This window comes from Hordeum vulgare, chromosome 6H (assembly GCF_904849725.1).
Source record: "Hordeum vulgare subsp. vulgare chromosome 6H, MorexV3_pseudomolecules_assembly, whole genome shotgun sequence".
Lineage (NCBI taxonomy): Eukaryota > Viridiplantae > Streptophyta > Magnoliopsida > Poales > Poaceae > Hordeum > Hordeum vulgare.
Genome location: NC_058523.1, coordinates 440,505,785 through 440,528,883, shown reverse-complemented (window position 1 = coordinate 440,528,883; position 23,099 = coordinate 440,505,785).

Genomic DNA, 23,099 nt, shown 5'->3' with positions numbered 1-23,099 from the left:
TTGTTCTCTCCCGCGCGTGCACCTTCTTCTCCATGCTTGATCCCGCTCCAACGGATATCCTTCTAGTCCATGCTAAGTCCTTCATTCATGAGCACAACAAAAGTATCTAACTTATGCAGCATCATATGTTCATGAATATTAGAAATATTCACAAGAAACGAAAGTACCTGGTAATTCAATTGGCGTGCACGAGCTCTACTAACTCGTCCAGTATGTATAGCAACTGGGGATGTGGGTGTAACAATGGTGTTGATCTCCTCATCATCCTCCCCTTCTTGAACTGAAGTCGTCCTCGACGGAAGCTCATCTTCCTCACCCAAATATGACTTCAAATCTGCAATGTTAAAAGTGGGACTAACCCCAAAATCTGCAGGCAGCTCAAGTGTATATGCATTATCATTTATTTTCTCTAACACTTTGAAAGGACAATCAGCACGCGACATTAGCTTTGGCTTGCGCAAATCAGGAAACCTATCCTTACGCAAATGCAACCAAACAAGATCTCCAGGTGCAAAGACAACATGTTTTCTACCCTTATCTCCAGCAAGTTTATATTTAGCATTCATGCGCTCAATGTTTTCCTTAGTTAACTCATGCATCTTTAATATCAAATCAGCACGTTCTTTAGCATCAAAATTAACCTTCTCCGAAGATGGAAGAGGTAACAAATCAATAGGTGCATGAGGTAGGAAACCATACACAACTTCAAAAGGACACATCTTTGTAGTAGAATGCAGCGAACGATTATAAGAAAATTTAATATGAAGCAAGCATTCCTCCCACAGTTTTAGATTGTTCTTCAAAACAACCCTAAGCATAGTAGACAAAGATCTATTGACTACTTCAGTTTGTCCATCAGTTTGGGGGTGACATGTAGTACTAGAAAGCAATTTTATCCCCAATTAGCCCATAAACATCGCCAAAAGTGGCTAAGAAATTTAGCATCACGATCTAATACAATCGTATTTGGCACACCATGCAAGCGAATAATTTCACGAAAGAACAAATCAGCCACATTAGCGGCATCATCACTTTTATGACATGGTATAAAGTGTGCCATTTTTGAAAATATGTCCAAGACAACAAATATGCTATCCCTCCCCTTCTTTGTTCGAGCTAAACCTAAAACAAAGTCCATAGATATATCCTACCAAGGAACACTAGGTACAGGCAAAGGCATATATAAACCATGAGGATTGAGTCGTGACTTAGCTTTTTGACATGTCGTGCAGCGAGCAACAAAACGCTCAACATCCCGTCTCATCTTTGGCCAAAAGAAATGTGTAGCAAGTACGTCCTCCGTCTTTTTTACTCCAAAGTGTCCCATCAATCCTCTTCCATGCGCCTCCTGTAACAAAAAAAGATGAACAGAGCTAGCTGGAATGCATAGCTTGTTAGCACGAAACACAAATCCATTATTAATGATGAACTTGTTCCATGTTCTCCCTTCTTTACAATTCTCCAACACATCTTTGAAATCAGCATCATGCACGTGTTGATCTTTGATGGTCTCCAAACCAAATATTTTAAAGTTAAGTTGTCGAAGCATATTATAACGACGAGACAAAGCATCAGCAATAACATTTTCTTTACCCTTCTCGTGTTTAATGACGTACGGGAAAGTCTCAATGAATTCAACCCATTTAGCATGTCTACGGTTCAGTTTTGATTGACTTTTAATATGTTTCAAAGATTCATGATCAGAATGTATGAAAATTCTTTGGGCCATAAATAATGTTGCCATGTTTCCAAAGTCCGAACAAGAGCATATAATTCCTTATCATAAGTAGAATAATTCAGACTAGGCCCACTTAATTTTTCAGAAAAGTATGCAACAGGTTTACCATCTTGTATTAACACACCTCCTAATCCAATTCCACTAACATCACATTCAAGCTCGAAAGTCTTATTAAAATCAGGAAGTTGGAGTAAAGGAGCATGTGTTAACTTATCTTTCAAAACCGTGAAGGCTTCTTCCCGTGTCGTACCCCAACAATAAGGCACATTCTTCTTTGTATGCTCATTGAGAGGTGCAGCAATGGTGCTGAAATCTCTCACATAACGCCTATAAAACCCGACGAGTCCAAGGAAACTCCTCACTTGTGTGACCGTTTTGGGCTGCGGCCAACTCTCAATAGCTTCAATCTTGGCTTTGTCAACTTCAATTCCCATTGGAGTAACAAGATAGCCAAGAAAAGATACTCGGTCTGTGCAAAAGGTGCACTTCCCAAGGTTACCAAACAAACGTGCATCACGTAGAGCAAGAAAAATTGCACGCAAATGATCCAAATGTTCCTCCAAAGATCTACTATAAATCAGTATATCATCAAAGTAGACTACCACGAATCTTCCAATGAAAGCATGTAAAACCTCATTCACTGATCTCATGAAAGTGCTAGGTGCATTAGTCAATCCAAAAGGCATAACTAACCACTCATATAAGCCAAACTTAGTTTTAAATGCCGTTTTCCATTCATCTCACAATTTCATGCGAATTTGATAGTATCCACTACGCAAATCAACTTTGGAGAAAATTGTAGAGCCAATGAATTCATCAAGCATATCATCTAGCCTAGGAATAGGATGACGATAACGAATAGTAATATTATTAATGCCTCTACAATCAACACACATACGTGATGTACCATCCTTTTTCGGCACTAGAATAATATGAATAGAACAAGGACTAAGAGATTCACGTATATAATCTTTGTCGAGCAGCTCCTGTACTTGACGCATAATCTCCTTCGTCTCCTCTGGATTGGTACGGTATGGTGCACGGTTGGGTAGCGATGCACTGGGAATTAAGTCAATCTGAGGCTCAATCCCTATAATATGTGGTAATCCCAGTGGCACGTCTTGTGGAAAGATGTCAGTGAACTCCTGCAAAATGTTAATGACAGTAGGAGGCAAAGAGGGTGGCATGTCCTCAAATGAAAATAATACATCTTTGCATACGAAAGCATAGCAAACAGATGTAGTAATATCCAAATCAGTAATATCAGATTTAGTGGCAAGTAAACAACCACTCTTGGGTTTGATTTCAGATGCAACACTAGATGATGATTTAGTAGGCTTATTGTGTTGTTCAAATTCCTTCGCTACAATCTGATTTTCACTCTTATGTAGGTCCTGTTTGGCTTTACTAGCTCTAGCAATATCATATTTCATAATATGTTCAGGAGACATAGGAAGCAAAGTTATATTTGGATCCTTATGAATAAGAGTGTACTGATTAGTTCTACCATGGTGTACATAATTTTTATCAAATTGCCATGGTCTACCAAGTAAAATGGAGCATGCTTGCATGGGTACCACATCACAATCAACATAATCAGAATATGTAGCAATGCTAAAATGCACACAAATAGTACGTGTTACCTTAACCTTGCCACTATTATTGAACCACTAGATATAATAAGGATGAGGATGTGGTCTGGTGGTGAGAGACAACTTCTCCACCATCTCCATGCTAGCTAAGTTGTTGCAACTCCCTCCATCGATGATGACGCGAACAGAACGTTCCTTTACAACTCCCTTTTTATGGAACAAGTTGTGCCTCTGATTTTGCTCAGCCTGTGTTACCTGCACACTTAATACACGTTGAGCAACTAAGCTTTCATACATGTCAGCATAGTCAGTAGCCATGTAGTGTGTCTCTTGTTCAGTATCATCGACACCCCGTTCTTCACTTGCAATAAGAGCCAGAGTCTCCTTGTCATAATCACTAGCCGAGTCAAATCCACCATCCCCGGTAATGATCATCACGCGCTTGGATGGGCACTCTCTCGCATAATGACCTCCACCGTTGCAACAATGACAAATAACCTTATGTGTTTGCCCTGTGGATGCCATGGATGAAGAAGAGCTCTGTGCGGGCCAGGAAGGTGTGATATTGGCGAAGGGTTGGCAGGGGCCTGTTTCCTGGTATCTCTGGTGGAATTGGCGGCTGAAGTAGGCGATGCTGATGTAGAAGGGCATGTGGAAGTAGATGTGGTTCGTGGTGTCCATGAGGAAGTGCGACCTACAGAAAAATTAGTTCTCGTCAATGCTTGTCGATCCTGCACTTGACGTTCAGCTTTGCAAGCAAGATGGAATAAACAAGTGATAGTGTTATAATCCTTATATTCTAGAATAGTTTGAATATATCTATTTAATCCACCCATAAAACGTGCAAGCATAGCTTCATTGTCCTCAACAATACCACATCTAATCATTCCAGTTTGTAATTCCTGACAATATTCTTCTACAGACTTTTTTCCTTGTCTTAAACGCTGTAAGTTTTGAAGTAATTCACGTTGATAATATGGTGGTACCCAACGAGTACGCATAGCAGTTTTCGAAGCAACCCAAGTAGTTGGAATATTAGCATGATGTATTCGACAATATTCATACCACCAAACACAAGAAAAACTAGTGAAAGAACAAACAACAGCAGAAACACATCTATCTTCAGGAAATTGCAAGCATGTAAAACGTTGCTCTGTTTCTAACTCCCAAGTAAGATATAAGGAACATATCGACCATAAAAAGTAGGAATGTTCAATTTAAGTTTAGGGAGATGGTCATGATCCCGTATATGAGGGTGTGGTGCCTCCCTACCATTGTGATTGTATCTATGTGGACGACCGGCGGCTTGTCATGGTGGTTGTTGTTCCTGGTGCTGAACTGGAGCAACCTCTCCCTCATCATCATAATCACCATCATAATCATCATCATTATCCTCATTCTTCTCAGCCATAGAAACCTCGGCAGTAGCAGCAGGAGGAGCAGCAGCAGTAGTAGTAGCAACAACACCAAAATTCTGCACTTGGCCGGCACGCGCACGTCGCGCTCGTAGCCATAGTGGTTGTGGTTGAAGAGGGACAGAAGTTGCAACTGGTGCTGGTAGACGGGCAAGCACCTCATTGAACCTGGCGTTCATCTTGGTGTCGAATTTTTTCTCCATACCTTCGAGCTTGTCCATGGCCTCTCCAAAGGTGGTCATGAAATCTTGTACCTGGTCAGACATCATTTGCTGAAATTTATCATGGAGCTCCCGGTTGGTCAGGTTCTCCCAGTCGATCTCCTCGTCGTGTGATCCTGGCATGGTTAGCAGCAATAGGAACACAGAAAAATATGAACCTATAGACTACTAGGAAGTGGTGGTGGTGGTGGTGTGTGTCACAAATCCGTCAAGCAAATCCCAATTTCTTACCAATTCTTACCCAGCAACAGGTGGCGATCGGCAACGGGTGTAGTCAAAACTCTCAAAGCTTGGATAGAGCGATTGCCAGGTGGTGTCAAACACACGATGTAGATGTATGTGGAGGTGAGAAGGCTTATAATATGGTAGCAAGAAGGGTCAGCAATAATCAGTTCAGAGATGCAAAATTGAAACGACGCTCAACGACGGTACCACGTTGGTCCTAGGCTAGACCGTACTAGAGACGCGAGCCTAGAACACCAACGAAGTCACGACGACACATACTAATCAAGGGAAGAGCCACACTGATTTTTTTCTCTTTTTTTGCGCTCTTTTTTCTGTGTTTTTTCTTCAGAAAATCACTATAATGGCGAGTGTCTCAAAACTCTTCCCAAGGACCAAAAACAGGATAGGCACGGAAAAAAATTGGCAATTTTTTTTTAATTTCTGGAGCAATTAGGGGCTGCGACGACCAAAAATTGCGACAAAAATCACTATGATGGTGAGTGTCTCAAAACTCTCTAAAAAGCCTAACAAAACGATAGGAAAAAAATTCACCCCTCAAAATTTTGGCCAAAAAGTGCTCTAGAAAGCGTGCCAAACTCACGTAAGTAAACGAAATTTTTTCACCCCTCAAAATTTTGGCCTCGATTTTTTTGTCTGAAACCTAGTCAGGTAAGGAAACGCGAAACCGAAAGAAAAAGGATCTCGAAATTAACCTAAGGCGGAAAGGATTGTGGTGGATATATGGTGGTGGTATATGGGAGCAAGGATAATGGTGGCGTGGTGGTGGTATATGGCAGGAGCAATGATGGTAGCGTGGAGGTGGTATATGGCAGCGATGAAAGATGGTGCTGTGGCCGCGTGACAACCTATGAACAGAACTCGAAACTCTAAAGAACATGATACTAAGACCAGCAACTCGACACGATGATGTGACCGCAATTTCAACAAAGCAAACTACTGAAAAGACTATGCAAAGGCTTAGATTGGTTCAGATATGATGATCTAACCCTAATTTTTTATGGCTTTTTCATGGACAATAGGTATGAAGATAGATGATGTTCTAACCACTTGATAGAGGCGAAGTTGTCCCTGTCTTTTGATGAGATCGTGGGTATCGTTTTGATGGAGTAGACTTTAACGATTGGACTACGAACGTGTGAGGACGTCGCGCCTTAGCAATCGCTAAACCAACTCCGAGAACTTATTGATCATGCCGGAGCACGACCAACCTAACCACGAAGGTCTGTTTCCTGCACGCAAACGAAGAACAAGCAAGAAACCAAGATTGCAATCAAGATATTGTGAATATAAGAGGAAAGCTTTATTGATGAAGGTGGCGTTCTCTGACGCCTTTGTCTGGTCGTAGAACACAAACAAAGAATGCAAAGTTGCAGCTATCACGAACTTGTAATCTAAACAAAACCCAAGTCTAAACGGTACCCTAAGGGTTGTATATATTAGAGAATAGAGAGGCAATTTTTTGACCCTTGCAGGAGGGGTCCGAAAACAGCCCTAAACTCGGTTTTCCCACACATACGGTCTCTAAAAATAGCCTATATTATGGAATTTCGAAATTACATGGGACTGGTCCAAAAATAAGGTGGCGCAACACCTATAATAGCCTATGGACGAAATTTATAAAGTGGCGTCTTGAATATTTCGTCCAAAGCCTTCATGCTCTTCTTATGGTGGCTTTCGAGTGTGAAAATCACCAGTGGAAGCTCCATTATTCTCTCCCGCGCGTGCACCTTCTTCTCCATGCCTAATCCCGCTCCAACGGATATCCTTCTTGTCCATGCTAGGTCCTTCATTCATGATCACAACAAAAGTATATAACTTAGACAACATCATATGTTCATGAATGCTAGAAGTATTCTCAAGAAACAAAAGTACCTGGTATTTCAATTGGCGTGCACGAGCTCTAGGAACTGGTCGAGTATGTATAGCAGTTGGGGCTGTGGGTGTAAGAATGATGTTGATGTCCTCATCAGTTCTAGGGCAAAGAGTTGAGAAGAAATTAAATGTCATCCAATACGCAAGTAAAACTCTAGACAGTGCTCAAAGAAACTATGATACCACTGAAAAGGAATTTTAAGCTGTCGTGTTTGCTTGTGATAAGTTTAGACCTTATATTGTTGATTCGAAAGTAACTGATCACGCTGCTATTGAATATCTTTTGGAAAATAAATATGCTAAACCTAGACTTATTAGATGGGTTCTTCTGCTACAAGAATTTGATCTGCATATTATTGATAGAAAGGGTGCTTATAACCCTGTAGCAGATAACTTGTCTAGACTAGAGAATGTTCTTGATGACCCACTACCTATTGATGATAGCTTTCCTGATGAACAATTAGATGTCATAAATGCTTCGTGCAGTGCTCCTTGGTATGCTGATTATGCTAACTTCATTGTTGCTAAATTTATACCGCCTAGTATCACATACCAACAAAATAAAAAGTTCTTCTATGATTTAAGACATTACTTTTGGGGCGATCCACACCTTTATAAAGGAGTAGATGGTATTACTAGACCTTGTGTACCTGACATGAACAGGGACAGATCCTACACAAGTGTCACTCCGAGGCCTACGGAGGACACCACGCTCGAGATAGAACTGCACACAACGTATTATAATCTGGTTTTTATTGGCCTATTCTCTTCAAGGATGCTCATAAGTTTATCTTGTCTTGTGATGAATGTCAAAGAATGTGTAATATTAGTAGACGTCAGGAAATGCCTACGAATTACTTTCTTGTTATTGAACCGTTTGATGTTTGGGGTTTTGATTATATAGGACCTTTTCCAAAGTCCAATGGGTATACTCATATTCTAGTTGCTGCTCATTATGTTACTAACTCGGTAGAAGCTATTCCAACTGTTAGTGTTGATCATAACACTTCTATTAAAATGTTGAAAGAAGTTATTTTCCCCAGATTTGGAGTCTCTAGATATTTAATGACTGATGATGGTTCACACTTTATTCATGGTGCTTTCCGTAAATTGCTTGCTAGGTATGATGTTAATCATAGAATTGCATCTTCTCATCATCCTCGGTCTAGTGCTCAAGTAGAATTGAGCAATAGAGAAATTAATTTGATCATGCAAAAGACCATTAACAAATCTAGAAATAACTGGTCTAAGAAACTTGACGATGCATTATGGGTTTATAGAACCGCTCACAAAAACCTTATGGGTATGTCTCCGTATAAAATGGTTTATGGTAAAGCATGTCACTTACCTCTAGAGCTAGAAAATAAAGCTTATTGGGCAATTAAAGAGCTTAACTATGATTTCACACTTGCGGGTGAGAAGAGGTTATTTGACATTAGCTCGCTTGATGAATGGAGAACCCATGCCTATGAGAATGCTAAGTTGTTTACAGAAAAGGTTGAGAGATGGCATGATGGAAGGATACAAAAGCGTGAATTCAATGTAGGTGATCATGTCTTGCTATACAACTCTCGTTTAAGATTTTTTGCAGGAAAACTTCCCTCTAAATGGGAAGAGCCTTACATTATCGAGTAAGTATATCGTTCCGGTGCCATTAAGATCAACAACGCCGAAGGCACCAATCCGAAGGTGGTGAATGGGCAAAGAGTCAAACATTATATCTCAGGTACTACCATAAATGTTGAAACCAATATTGTCAATACCAACTCCGGAAGAGTACATTAGGGAGGCTAATAAGAACATTTTCGATGCTGAAAAGTAATAGGTATGTGTTACGGTAACAAAATCGACTCCAAAACTTTTCAAATGGCAATTTTTATCAGTTTTGGAATATTTAAAAAATTAGGAAAACTAAAAGCAGCCCGAAAAGTGCACGAGGAGGCGACAAGACACGGGGCGCGCCCTATCCCCTGGGTGCACCCTGCAGGCTTGTGGCCACCCCGTGTACCCTCCGGACCCCGTGTTCTTGTGGAATACTCCTTCGGGATGGTAAAAAATCATTATATAATATCCCAAAAGTTTTGACCTTCGTATCACGACAATAGCTTATGCTTTCGTCTTGAGTTCTTTCTACGGCATATTTAGAGCAAGATGCCTTTGCAAGAGTCGGTCGGAGAGAGCCATGCGTTTCACCTGACACCGGGGGGCGGAGCATTCAGCAAAGCCAACCAGTTGGGCAGGCAATGGAGGAAGAGATGGAGGCTGACTTGAAAAGGATAGATGCTATGGAGAAATACCAAGAAGTTGCCTCTTGTCTACAACCTGGAGCCGTGTTGGAAGAACTTCAGAGCTCCCGATTCCAAATTCGGTTATCCCTCCCAATGCTAAATTTCTTACTTATGAAAATATGAAAAAGAGAGTTTCTTTTCCCCCCACAACAATGGAACATCCATGGGTTATGGGAGCTCTAACCATCACTGGAAAACTTCGCAAGGAAATAATGGATCTCTGATAGCAAAATAATAAGCTTGAGGAGGAGAATCACATTCTGAGGGGCATCACCGCCAAGAAAATAAAACCACCACCTTCGAAGAAAGACAAATAAACACATGGGTATAGGGCACTTCCCTTGGCTTGTGCCAAGCTTGGGGAGTTGCCCCGGTATCATATCACCAACACATCTTTTACTTTCTTCGTTTTTCTCCGTTCGATCATAATACCTTGATCTAGTAGAATAAAGTTTTAATGTGGTCTAGTTTTGAGTTTCGCTTTATGTTCCCCCTATGTAAGGAAGTCCGACAGTTATACAATAAAGAGTAGTTTTGAGTTGAGGGCTTTGCTTGCTTGCTATGATCTTGGGAAATAGAAATTGAAAGAAGTATAGAATAAAAGAAAAAAGATTATATATAATGAGCTTATGGGTAGTGATGACTTCACATATAAAAAGTATGTTGATCGAAATTTGTTGTGAGTTGACAAACAAAGCTATTGGTCATTGCTCCAATTAAAAGGAAGTAATACGGAAAGAGAAGTCCACGTATAAATATATTATCTTGGACATCTTTTGTGATTGTGCACACTCATTAAAATGTTATATGTTAACAAGTTGATATTGGACAAGGAAGACAACATAATGAGTTTTGTTTTCTTATTTCCGAATATAAGTTATATGGTTATAGATCCTTCAACATGTGTTGCTTGCTTCCACCCCATATTAGCCAAAAACTTCTGCACCAAGTAGAGATACTACTTTTGCATCCAAACACCTTTAACCCAGTTTTGCGTTGAGAGTCCACCATACCTACCTATGGACTAAGTAAGATCCTTCAAGTAAGTTGTCATCGGTGCAAGCAATAAAAAATTCTCTCTAAATATGTGTGATATATTAGTGTGACAAAAATAAACTTTATACAAACTTGTGATATGGAAAAAATAAAAGCGACAGACTGCATAATAAAGTTCTTTATCACAAGGGGCAATATAAAGTGACGTTCTTTTGCCTTAAGGTATTGCGCATCCAATTATAAAAGCGCATGACAACCTCTGTTTCCCTCTGCAAAGGGCCTATCTGTTACCTTTACTTTCTAGTACTTACCTTTATGTAAGAGTCGTGGTGATCTTCACCATTTCCTTTATTTCGCCTTTATATTTTGGCAAGCGTCATGTGTTGGGGAATGATCTAGACAAATATATCCACTCGGATGTGGGTGAGCATGAGTTATTATTGCTGACATTACCCTTGAGGTAAATAGCTGGGAGGCAAAACTATAAGCCCCTATCTTTCTCTGTGTGCGATTGAAGCTTTGACCTCATAGGTACCGCGTGAGTGTTAGCAATTATGAAAGACCATAAGATGATTGAGTATGTGAATTTTCTTTACAAGCTCTTATATTGACTCTTTCCTACGTTGCGCTAAATTGGAATTGCTTCAGTGACTGAAATCATAGTTTTTTACTTCTCAATAGAGTTCTTGATTCACACTTTACCTTGTGAATGAATTTTTACTCTAGCATAAGATATTATATGTCAATATGTGTTGCTATTCTAAAGATAACCATCATGCCTTCATCTCCGTATTTTATTTTATCAACACCTCTATCTCTAAACATGTGGGCATATTTATAGATCTCGGCTTTCGCTTGAGGACAAGCGAGGTCTAAGCTTGGGGGAGTTGATACGTCCATTTTGCATCATGCTTTTATATCGATATTTATTGCAGTATGGGTTGTTAATACACATTATGCTACAATACTTATGCCTTTTCTCTCTTATTTTACAAGGTTTACATGAAGAGGGAGAATGCCGGCAGCTGGAATTCTGGACCGAAAAAGCAGCAAATCTAAGAGACCTATTCTGCACAACAAAAGTCCTGAAAACTTATGGAGAATTATTTTGGAATATATAATAATATTGGGCGAAAGAAATACATCAGGGGACCCACCTGGTGGCCACAAGCCAGGGGGGCGCCCTACCCCCCTAGGCGCGCTTTGCAGGCTTGTGGGCCCCCTAGCAGGCCTCCGGTGCCCATCTTCTGCTATACGAAGGGTTTTGACCTGCCAAAAATCATATCAGGACTTTTGGGGCGAAGCACCGCCGTCTCGAGGCGGCACTTCGGCAGAAACAATCTAGAGCTCGGGCAGAGCTATTCTGTTGGGGAAACTTCCCTCCCGGAGGGGGAAATCAAAGCCATCGTCATCACCAACGATCCTATCATCGAGAGGGGATCAATCTGCATCAACATCTTCATCAGCACCATGTCCTCTCCAAACCCTAGTTCATGTCTTGTATTATATCTTTGTCTGAAACCTCATATTGGTACTTGGGGGTTGCCAGTAGTGTTGATTACTCCTTGTAGTTGATGCTAGTTGGTTTACTTGGTTGAAGATCATATGTTAAGATCCTTAATGATTATTAATAATCCTCTGATTATAAACATGAATATGCTTTGTGAGTAATTACGTTTGTTCCAGACAACATGGGATAAGTCTTGCTATGAGTAATCATGTGAATTGGGTATTCATTCGATATTTTGATGAGATGTATGTTATCTCTCCTCTAGTTGTGTCATGTCAACATCGAATACATGGCACTTCACCATTATTTGGGCCTATGGAAAGGCATTGGGAAGTAATAAGTAGATGATGGGTTGCTAGAGTGACAGAAGCTTAAACCCTAGTTTATGTGTTGCTTCGTAAGGGGCTGATTTGGATCCATATATTTCATGCTATCGTTAGATTTATCTTAACTCTTCTTTCGTAGTTGCAGATGCTTGTGAGAGAGGTTAATCATAAGTGGGATGTTTGTCCAAGTAAGGGCAGCACCCAAGCACCGGTCCACCCACATACCAAATTATCAAAGTAAAGAACGTGAATCATATGAGCATGATGAAAACTAGCTTGACAAAAATTCACATGTGTCCTCGGGGGCGCTTTGCTTTATATAAGAGTTTGTACACGCTTGTCCTTTGCTACAAAAAGGATTGGGCTACCTTGCTGCACCTTTGTTACATTTGTTACTTGCTACCCGTTACGAATTACCTTATCACAAAACTATTTGTTACCGATAATTTTCGTGCTTGCAAAGAATACCTTACTGAAAACCGCTTTTCATTTCCTTTTGCTCCTCGTTGGGTTCAACACTCTTACTTATCGGAAGTGCTACGATAGATCCATGATACATTCTCAACGTATCTATAATTTTTGATTGTTCCATGTTATTATATTATATGTTTTGGATGTTGTATATGCATTTATATGATGTTTTATATTATTTTTGGGACTAACCTATTAATCTAGAGCCAAGTGTCAGTTTCTATTTTTCCATGTTTTTGAATATTGCATATAAGGAATATTAAATGGTGTCCAAACGGAATAAAATCTTGAGAAGGATTTTTCTTGGACGAGAAGACGTCCAACAGACTTTGAGTAGGGGGGCAAGGCACTTGCTGGGAGGCCACAAGCCTGCAGGGTGCGCCCTAGGAGGTTGGTCGCGCCCCCTAGGGGGGCGTCCTCAACGTATCTATAATTCTTGGTCTATAAATTCTCAAATATTCCTGTATCGCCAAAAGGAGCAACAAAAATACTTTTACGCCGTCGGGAGCCTCTGTTCCCGAGAGATCCAATCTGGGAGCCTTTTCCGATAATCTGCCGGAGAGGGAATTGATCACGGAGGGCATCTACTTTTGGAAATATGCCCTAGAGGTAATAATAAAATGGTTAATATTATATTTCCTGTTTCAAGATAATCATTTATTATCCATGCTATAATTGTATTGAATGGAAACATAAATGCATGTGTGGATATATAAACAAAATTGTGTCCCTAGTTAGTCTCTAGTAGACTAGCCTGTTGATCAAGGATGGTTAAGGTTTCCTAGCCATAGACAAGTGTTGTCACTTGATGACGGGATCACATCATTAGGAGAATGATGTGATGGACAAGACCCAAACTATGAACGTAGCATATGATCGTATCATTTTGTTGCTATTGTTTTCTGCATGTCAAGTATTCTTTCATATGACCATGAGATCATGTAACTCACTGACACCGGAAGAATGCCTTGTGTGTAGGAAACATCGCAACATTACTTGGTGACTATAACGGTACTCTATAGGCATCTCCAAAGTTGTCCTTTGACTAAGCATGGATAAACACTGGGATTTGTCACTCCGTGTGAGGGAGAGGTATCTCGAGGCCCACTCGGTAATACAACATCACATATAAGCCTTGCAAGCAATGTGACTAAAGAGTTAGTCACAGGATCGTGTATTACGGAACGAGTAAAGAGACTTGCCAGTAATGAGATTGAAATAGGTATAGAGATACCGACGATCAAATCTCGGGCAAGTAACATACCGAAGGACAAAGGGAATGGTATGCGGGATTATATGAATCCTTGGAATAGAGGTTCAACAGATAAGATCTTCATAGAATATGTAGGATCCAATATGGACATCCATGTCCCGCTATTGGATATTTACCAGGGAGTCTCTCAGGTCATGTCTCCATAGTTCTCGAACCCGCAGGGTCTGCACACTTAAGGTTCGGTGACATTTTGGTATAGTTGAGTTATAGGTGCTGGTGACCGAAGTTTTGTTCGGAGTCCCGGATGAGATCCCGGACGTCACGAGGGTTTCCGGAATGGTCCGGAAACGAAGATTGATATATAGGAAGTTGGTATTTGGATTCCGGAAGAATTTCGGGCATTGCGGGCACTGTACCGGGAGTGACGAATGGGTACCAGGGGCCAACCAGGTGAGCCAACCACTCCCCAAGAGGTCCATGTGGACTTGATGGTGGCGCAATAGCTCTTAGTGGTTTGACTACTCAACCAAAGAAAGCCCATAAGGTAAAAGTGGAAAAAACCAAAAGAGGTGGACAACTTGGGGAGGATTCCTACTCCAAGTAGGATTGGAGGAGGACTCCTCCTCTCTAGCTTCGGCCGAGCCCAAGGGGGTTTCCCTTGGTTCTCAAGGCTAGCCCCTCCTTCCTCCTATATATACTAGAGGTTTTCGTGTTTTTGCGACACAATTTCAGCCACGTGCAACCCTCTCCTCTGGTTTGTAGTTCTTCCTCTAGATCGGATTTCTGTGGTGCTTCGGCGAAGCCCTGCAGGAATAGATCACCACCACCACCGGCGCACCGTCACGCTGCCGGAGAACTCATTTACTTCCCCGTCTCTCTTGCTGGATCAAGAAGGCGGAGATCGTCATTGAGTTGTACGTTCGGAACTAGATCGGGACAGATCGTGGGACAGTGGTGATTTGGATCACGAAGACGTTCCACTACATCAATCGTGTTTCTTAACACTTCCTGCTTAGCGATCTACAAGGGTATGTAGATCCGATCTCCCTCTCATAGATGATCATCCCCATGATAGGTCTTTGTGTGCGTAGGAATTTTTTTTGTTTCCCATGCAACATTCCCCAGCAGTGATATCAGAGCGAGGTTCATGTGTAGATGAAATCTCGAGTAGAACACAAATTTTTTTGTGGGTGTTGATATTTGATTTGCTGCCCTCCTTAGTCTTTTCTCGATTCGGCGGTATTGTTGGATTGAAGAGGCCTGGACCAACCTTACTCGTATGCTTACGAGAAACCGGTTTCATCGACTAACATGCAACTTGTTGCATAAAGATGACTGGCGGGTGTGTGTTTCTTCAACTTTAGTTGAATCGGATTTGACCTAGGCGGACCTTGGAGAAGGTTAAATAGCAATTTGCATATCACCGTTGTGGCATTGCGTAAGTAAGATGCGATCATACTAGATACCCATAGCAGCCACGTAAAACATGCAGCAACAAATTAAAGGAGGTCTAACTTGTTTTTGCAGGGTATGCATGTGATGTGATATGGTCAAAGACATGATGTGATATATTGGATGTATGAGGTGATCATGTTGTAATAGCTAAATATCGACTTGCACGTCGATGCCGCGGCAACTGGCAGGAGCCATAGGGTTGTCTTTAAACTAACGTTTGTGCTTGCAGATGCGTTTACTATATCGCTAGGTAGTAGCTTTAATAGTAATATCATAGGTAGCACAACAACCTCGATGGCGGCACAATGATGGAGATCATGGTGTGGCACCGGTGACGATGAAGATCATGCCGGTGCTTTGGTGATGGAGATCAAGAAGCACAAGATCATGGCCATATCATGTCACTTAAGAATTGCATGTGATGTTAATCCTTTTGTGCACCTTATTTTGCTTAGAACGACGGTAGCATTATAGGGTGATCCCTCGCTAAAATTTCAAGATAAAATTGTGTTCTCCTCGACTGTGCATGTTGCAACAGTTCGTTGTTTCGAGACACCACGTGATGATCAGGTGTGATAGACTCAACGTTCACATACAACGGGTGCAAAGCAGTTGCACACGCGGAACACTCGGGTTAAACTTTACGAGCCTAGCATGTACTGATATGGTCTCGGAACACAAGAGACCGAAAGGTCGAGCATGAATCATATAGTAGATATGATCAACATGGAGATGTTCACCACTGAAACTATACTCAACTCATGTGATGATCGGACTTGAGTTTGTGAATTTGGATCATGCGACACTCGAATAACTAGAGGGGTGTCTATTTTAGTGGGAGTTTATTAGTAATATGATTAGCTAAACTCAATTGTCTTGAACATAGCCTAAGTAATCTTTGCAAAATTTTATGTAGTAGATCAATGGCTCGCGCACTAGCAACCCTGAATTTCAATATGTTCCTAGAGAAAGCTAAGCTGAAAGATGATGGTAGCAACTTTGTAGATTGGGCTCGAAATCTCACGCTTATCCTTCAAGTTGGGCAAAAGAATTATGTTCTTGATGCAGCGCTAGGAGATAAACCACCCGCTACGACTGACCAAGATGTTTTGAACGCTTGGCAAGCTCGTAAGGATGACTACTCACTAGTTCAATGTGCAGTTTTCTATGGCTTAGAACCTGGACTTAAACGACGTTTTGAATGTCATGGAGCATATGAGATGTTCGAGGAGTTGAAGTTTATCTTTGAGAAGAATGCCCGGATCGAGAGGTATGAGACCTCCGATAAATTCTATGCTTGCAAAATGGAGGAGAATTCGTCTATCAGTGAACATGTGCTCAAAATGTGTGGGTACTCAAACCGTCTAGTTGATGTGGGGATCGCTCTCCCGCAAGAAGCTATCACTGACAGAATTCTTCAATCACTAGCACCTAGCTACAAGAGCTTAGTGTTGAACTATAGCATGCAAGGGATGAATAAGTCACCCGGCGAGTTATCTGCGATGCTGAAAGTCACTGAGTCAGAAATCCAAAAAGAACATCAAGTGTTGATGGTCAATAAGACCACTAGTTTAAAGAAGAACGACAAATGCATGAAGGGTAACTCCAAGAAGAGTGGCAAAACTGTTGCCCCTCCGATGAAGAAACCCAAGGTTGGGCCTAAGCCGGAAACTGGGTGCTATTATTGCAAGGGGACTGGTCACTGGAAGCGCAACTGCCCCAAGTATCTGGCCGATAAGAAGGCGGCCAATGCCAAACAAGGTATATTTGATATACATGTTATTGTTGTGTACCTCATCAACTCTCGTAGTAGTGCCTCGGTATTTGATACTGGCTCTGTTGCTCACATTTACAACTCGAAACAGGAACTACGAAATAAATGAAGGCTGGCGAAGGATGAAGTGACGATGCGCGTGGGAAATGGTTCCAAGGTCGATGCGATCACCGTCGGCACGGTCTCACTTTAGTTACCATCGGGATTACTTATGAAATTAAATAATTGTTATTTAGTGCCTGCGTTGAGCATGAACATTATATCTGGATATTGTTTATCGCGAGACGGTTACTCATGTAAGCCTGAGAATAATGGTTGTTCTATTTATATGAGTAATGTCTTTTATGGTCATGCACCCAATGTGAGGGGTTTGTTCATATTGAATCTAGATTGTGATGACAATCATATCCATAACATTGAGACCAAAAGATGTAGAGTTAACAAAGATAACGCCACTTTCTTGTGGCACTACCGCTTAGGTCATATTTGTAAGCGCATGAAGAAACTCCATGCTGATGGACTTTTGGAGTCACTTGATTTTGAATCACTTGACACGTGCAAACCATGTCTCATGGGCAAGGTGACTGAGACTCCGTTCTCTGGAACAATGGAGCGTGCAAGTGACTTATTGGACATTATACATACTGATGTGTGCGGTCCAATGAGCATAGAGGCACGCGGCGAATATCGTTATTTTCTCACGTTGACTGACGATTTGAGTAGGTATGGCTATATCTACTTGATGAAGCACAAGTCTGAAACATTTGAAAAGTTTAAGCAATTTCAGAGTAAAGCTGAAAATCATCGTAGCAAGAAGATCAAGTTCCTACGATCTGATCGAGGAGGAGGGTATCTGAGTTACGAGTTTGGTGCTCACTTATGACAATGTGGAATTGTTTCACAGTTGACACCGCCTAGAACACCACAGCGTAATGGTGTGTCTGAACGTCGTAATCGTATTTTGTTAGATACGGTACGATCTATGATGTCTCTTACCGATTTTCCATTATCGTTTTGGGGCTATGCATTAGAGACTGTTGCATTCACTTTAAATAGGGCACCATCCAAATCCGTTGAGACGACACCATATGAGTTATGGTATGGCAAGAAGCCAAAGTTATCGTTTCTTAAAGTTTGGGGATGCGATGCTTATGTCAAGAAGCTTCAGCCTGAAAAGCTGGAACCCAAAGCGGAAAAGTGCATATTCATAGGTTACCCAAAAGAGACACTTGGGTATACCTTCTATCTCCGATCCGAGGGCAAAGTGTTTGTCGCTAAGAACAGAGATTTTCTTGAGAAAGAGTTTCTCTCAAAAGAATTGAGTGGGAGGAAGATAGAACTTGATGATGTTACAGAACCTCTGCTTCAACAAGATGGTGGCGCAGGGCAGAAAGAAATTTCTGTCGAGGCAACACTGGTTGGAGAGGAAGCTAATGATGATGATCATGAAGCTTCATATCAAGCTACTGTTAGACCTCATAGGTCGAGAAGAGCACGTATTGCTCCCGAGTGTTACGGGAATCCTGTCTTGTCTATCATGTTGTTAGACAACAATGAGCTTGTGAGTTATGGAGAAGCAATGGTGGGCCCAGATTCCAACAAATGGTTAGAGGCCATGAAATCCGAGATAGGATCTATGTATGAAAACAAAGTGTGGACTTTGGAAGTATTACCTGAAGGTCGCAAGGCTATTCAGAACAAATTGATCTTTAAGAAGAAGACGGACGCAGATGGTAATGTGACCATTTATAAAGCTCGACTTGTGGCAAAGGGTTTTTCACAAGTTCAAGGAGTTGACTATGATGAGACATTCTCACCCGTAGCGATGCTTAAGTCCGTCCGAATCATGTTAGCAATAGCTACATTTTTCAATTATGAAATCTGGCAGATGGATGTCAAAACATTGTTCCTTAACGGGTTTCTTAAGGAAGAGTTGTATATGATACAACCCGAAGGTTTTGTCGATCCAAAGAATGCTGACAAAGTATGCAAGCTCCAGCGATCCATTTATGGACTAGTGCAAGCATCTCAGAGTTGGAATAAACGTTTTGATGAGGTGATCAATGCGTTTAGGTTTATACAAGTTGTAGGAGAAGCTTGTATTTACAAGAAAGTGAGTGGGAGCCCTATAGCATTTCTAATATTATATGTGGATGACATATTGCTGATTAGAAACAATGTGGTTTTTTTGGAGAGCATAAAGGATTACTTGAACAAAAGTTTTTCAATGAAAGACCTAGGAGAACCTGCTTACATATTAGGCATTAAGATCTATAGAGATAGATCGAGGCGCCTAATAGGACTTTCACAAAGCACATACCTTGATAAAGTTTTGAAGAAGTTCAAAATGGAACAATCCAAGAAGGGGTTCTTACTTGTGTTACAAGGTATAAAGTTGAGTAAGGCTCAGTGTCTAGTAACTGCAGAAGATAGAGAAAAGATGAGTGTCATCCCCTATGCTTCAGCCATAGGGTCTATCATGTATGTAATGTTGTGCACAAGACCGGATGTCAGTCTGGCCATAAGTATGGCAGACAGGTTTCAAAGTGATCCACGAGTGGAACACTGGGCGGCGGTCAAGAATATTCTGAAGTACCTGAAAAGGACTAAGGAAATGTTTCTCATTTATGGGGGTGATGAAGAGCTCGTCGTAAAGGGTTACGTTGATGCAAGCTTTTACACTGATCCGGATGACTCTAAGTCACAAACCGGATATGTATATGTTCTTAATGGGGGTGCGGTAAGCTGGTGCAGTTCCAAGCAAAGTGTCGTAGCTGATTCTACATGTGAAGCGGAGTACATAGCATCCTTAGAGGCGGCTAAGGAGGGTGTCTGGATGAAGTAGTTCATGACAGATCTTGGAGTTGTGCCAAGCGAACTAAATCCAATAACTCTGTTTTGTGACAATACTAGTGACATTACTCTAGCCAAGGAACCAAGGATTCACAAAAGGACCAGACACATCAAACGACGTTTCAACGTCATCCACGACTATGTCGAAGGAGAGGACATAAATATTTGCAAAGTGCACACGGATCTAAATGTTGCAGATCCGCTGTATAAACCTCTACCACGAGTGAAGCATGAACAACACCAGAACTGTATGGGTGTTAGATTCATTACATTGTAAATCACATGAAGATGTGAGACTATATTATTGACTCTAGTGCAAGTGGGAGACTGTTGGAAATATGCCCTAGAGGCAATAATAAAATATTTAATATTATATTTCCTGTTTCAAGATAATCGTTTATTATCCATGTATAACTGTATTGAATGGAAACATAAATGCATGTGTGGATATCTACACAAAACTGTGTCCCTAGTGAGTCTCTAGTTGACTAGCATGTTGATCAAGGATGGTTAAGGTTTCCTAGCCATAGACAAGTGTTGTCACTAGATGACGGGATCACATCATTAGGAGAACGATGTGATGGACAAGACCCAAACTATCAACATAGCATATGATCGTGTCATTTTGTTGCTATTGTTTTCTCCATGTCAAGTATTCATTCATATGACCATGAGATCATGTAACTCACTGACACCGGAGGAATGCCTTGTGTGTATCAAACGTCGCAACATTACTGGGTGACTATAAAGGTACTCTACAGGATTCCCCAAAGGTGTCCTTTCACTAAGCATGGATCAAGACTGGGATTTGTCACTCCGTGTGAAGGAGAGGTATCTCGAGGCCCACTCGGTAATACAACATCACATATAAGCCTTGCAAGCAATGTGACTAAAGAGTTAGTCACAGAATCGTGTATTACGGAACTAGTATAGAGACTTGCCGGTAACGAGATTAAAATAGGTATACAGATACCAACGATCAAATCTCGGGCAAGTAACATACTGAAGGACAAAGGGAATGGTATACGGGATTATATGAATCCTTGGCATAGAGGTTCAACCGATAAGATCTTCGTAGAATATGTAGGATCCAATAGGGACATCCAAGTCCCGCTATTGGATATTGACCGGGGAGGGTCTCAGGTCATGTCTCCTAAGTACTCGAACCCGTAGGGTCTGCACACTTAAGGTTCGGTGACGTTTCGGTATGATTGAGTTATAGCTGCTGGTGACCGAAGTTTTGTTCGGAGTCCCAGATGAAATACCGGATGTTAGAGGGTTTCCGGAATGGTGTGAAAACGAAGATTGATATATAGGAAGTTGGTATTTTGATTCCGGAAGAATTTCCGGCATTGCCGGCAGTGTACCGGGAATGACGAATGTGTACCGAGGGCCCACCAGGTGGGCCCACCACTCCCCAAGAGGGTCACGTGGACTTGATGGTGGTTCAATAGCTCTTAGTGGGATGACTATTCAAGGTAAAAGTGGAGAAAACCAAAAGAGGTGGACAACTTGGGGAGGAGTCCTACTCCAAGTAAGATTGAAGGAGGACTCCTCCTCTCTAGCTTCGGCCGAGCCCAAGGGGGTTCCCCTTGGTGCTCAAGGCTAGCCCCTCCTTCCTCCTATATATACTAGAGGTTTTAGGGTTTTTGAGACACAATTTCAGCCACGTGCAACCCTCTCCTCTAGTTTGTAGTTCTTCCTCTAGATCAGATTTCTGCGGTGCTTAGGTGAAGCCCTGCGGGAATAAATCACCACCACCAGCATGCCATCACGCTGCCGGAGAACTCATCTACTTCACCATCTCTCTTGCTGGATCAAGAAGGCGGAGATCATCATCGAGCAGTACGTGTGCTGAACACGGAGGTGTCGTCCGTTCGGTACTAGATTGGGACGGATCATGGGACGGCAGCGATTTGGATCGCGAAGATGTTGCACTACGTCAACCATGTTTCTTAATGCTTCATGCGTATCGATCTACAAGGGTATGTAGATCTGATATCCCTCTCATAGATGATCATCACCATGATAGATCTTCGTGTGCGTAGGAAATATTTTGTTTCCCATGCAAGGTTCCCCAACATCTACATCAACTCCATTAATTGCCCCTCCGATGATGTGTGAGTAGTTCACCACAGACCTACGGTTCCATAGCTAGTAGCTAGATGTCTTCTTCTCTCTCTTTGATCTTCAATACCATGTTTTTCATGATCTTCATGGAGATCTATCTGATGTAATACTCTTTTGCGGTGTGTTTGTCGAGATCCGATGAATTGTGAGTTTATGTGAGATTATCCATGAATATTATTTGAGTCTCTTATGAATTCTTATATGCATGATTTCATATCTTTGCAAGTCTCCTCGAATTACTTGTTTGGTTTGTCCAACTAGATTGGTAATTCTTGCAATGGGAGAAGTGCTTAGTTTTGGGTTCAATCTTGCGGTGTCCTCACCTAGTGACAATAGGGGTGGCGAGGCACGTATTGTATTGTTGCCATCAAGGGTAAAAAGATGGGGTTTTCATAATAATGCTTGAGTTTACCCCTCTACATCATGTCATCTTACTTAATGTGTTACTCTGTTCTTCATGAACTTAATACTCTAGATGAAGGCAGGAGTCGGTCGATGTGTGGAGTAATAGTAGTAGATGCAGAATCGTTTCGGTCTACTTGACACAGACGTGATGCCTATATGCATAATCATTGCCTTGGATATCTTCATAATTATTTGTTTTTCTATCAGTTGCTTGATAGTAATTTGTTAGCCCACCGTATTATTATCCTTTATGAGAGAAGCCTCTAGTGAAACCTATGACCCCGGGGTCTATTTTCCTTATTATATTTTCATATCTATAAACCAAAAATACCAAAAATACTTTGTTGCAGTTTATTTACTTTAATTTTACTTTCAGATCTATTAATATTTTATATCTATCTCTATCAGATCTCATCCTTGAAAATAACTATGAAGGGATTGACAACCCCTTTATAGCGTTGGGTGCAAGTGTTTGATTCTTTTTGTAGGTACTACTATTGGAGCTTTGCTTGTTCCTTCTACTGGATTGATACCTTGGTTCTCAACAAACTGAGGAAAATACTTATCTACTTCGCTGCATCACCCTTTCCTCTT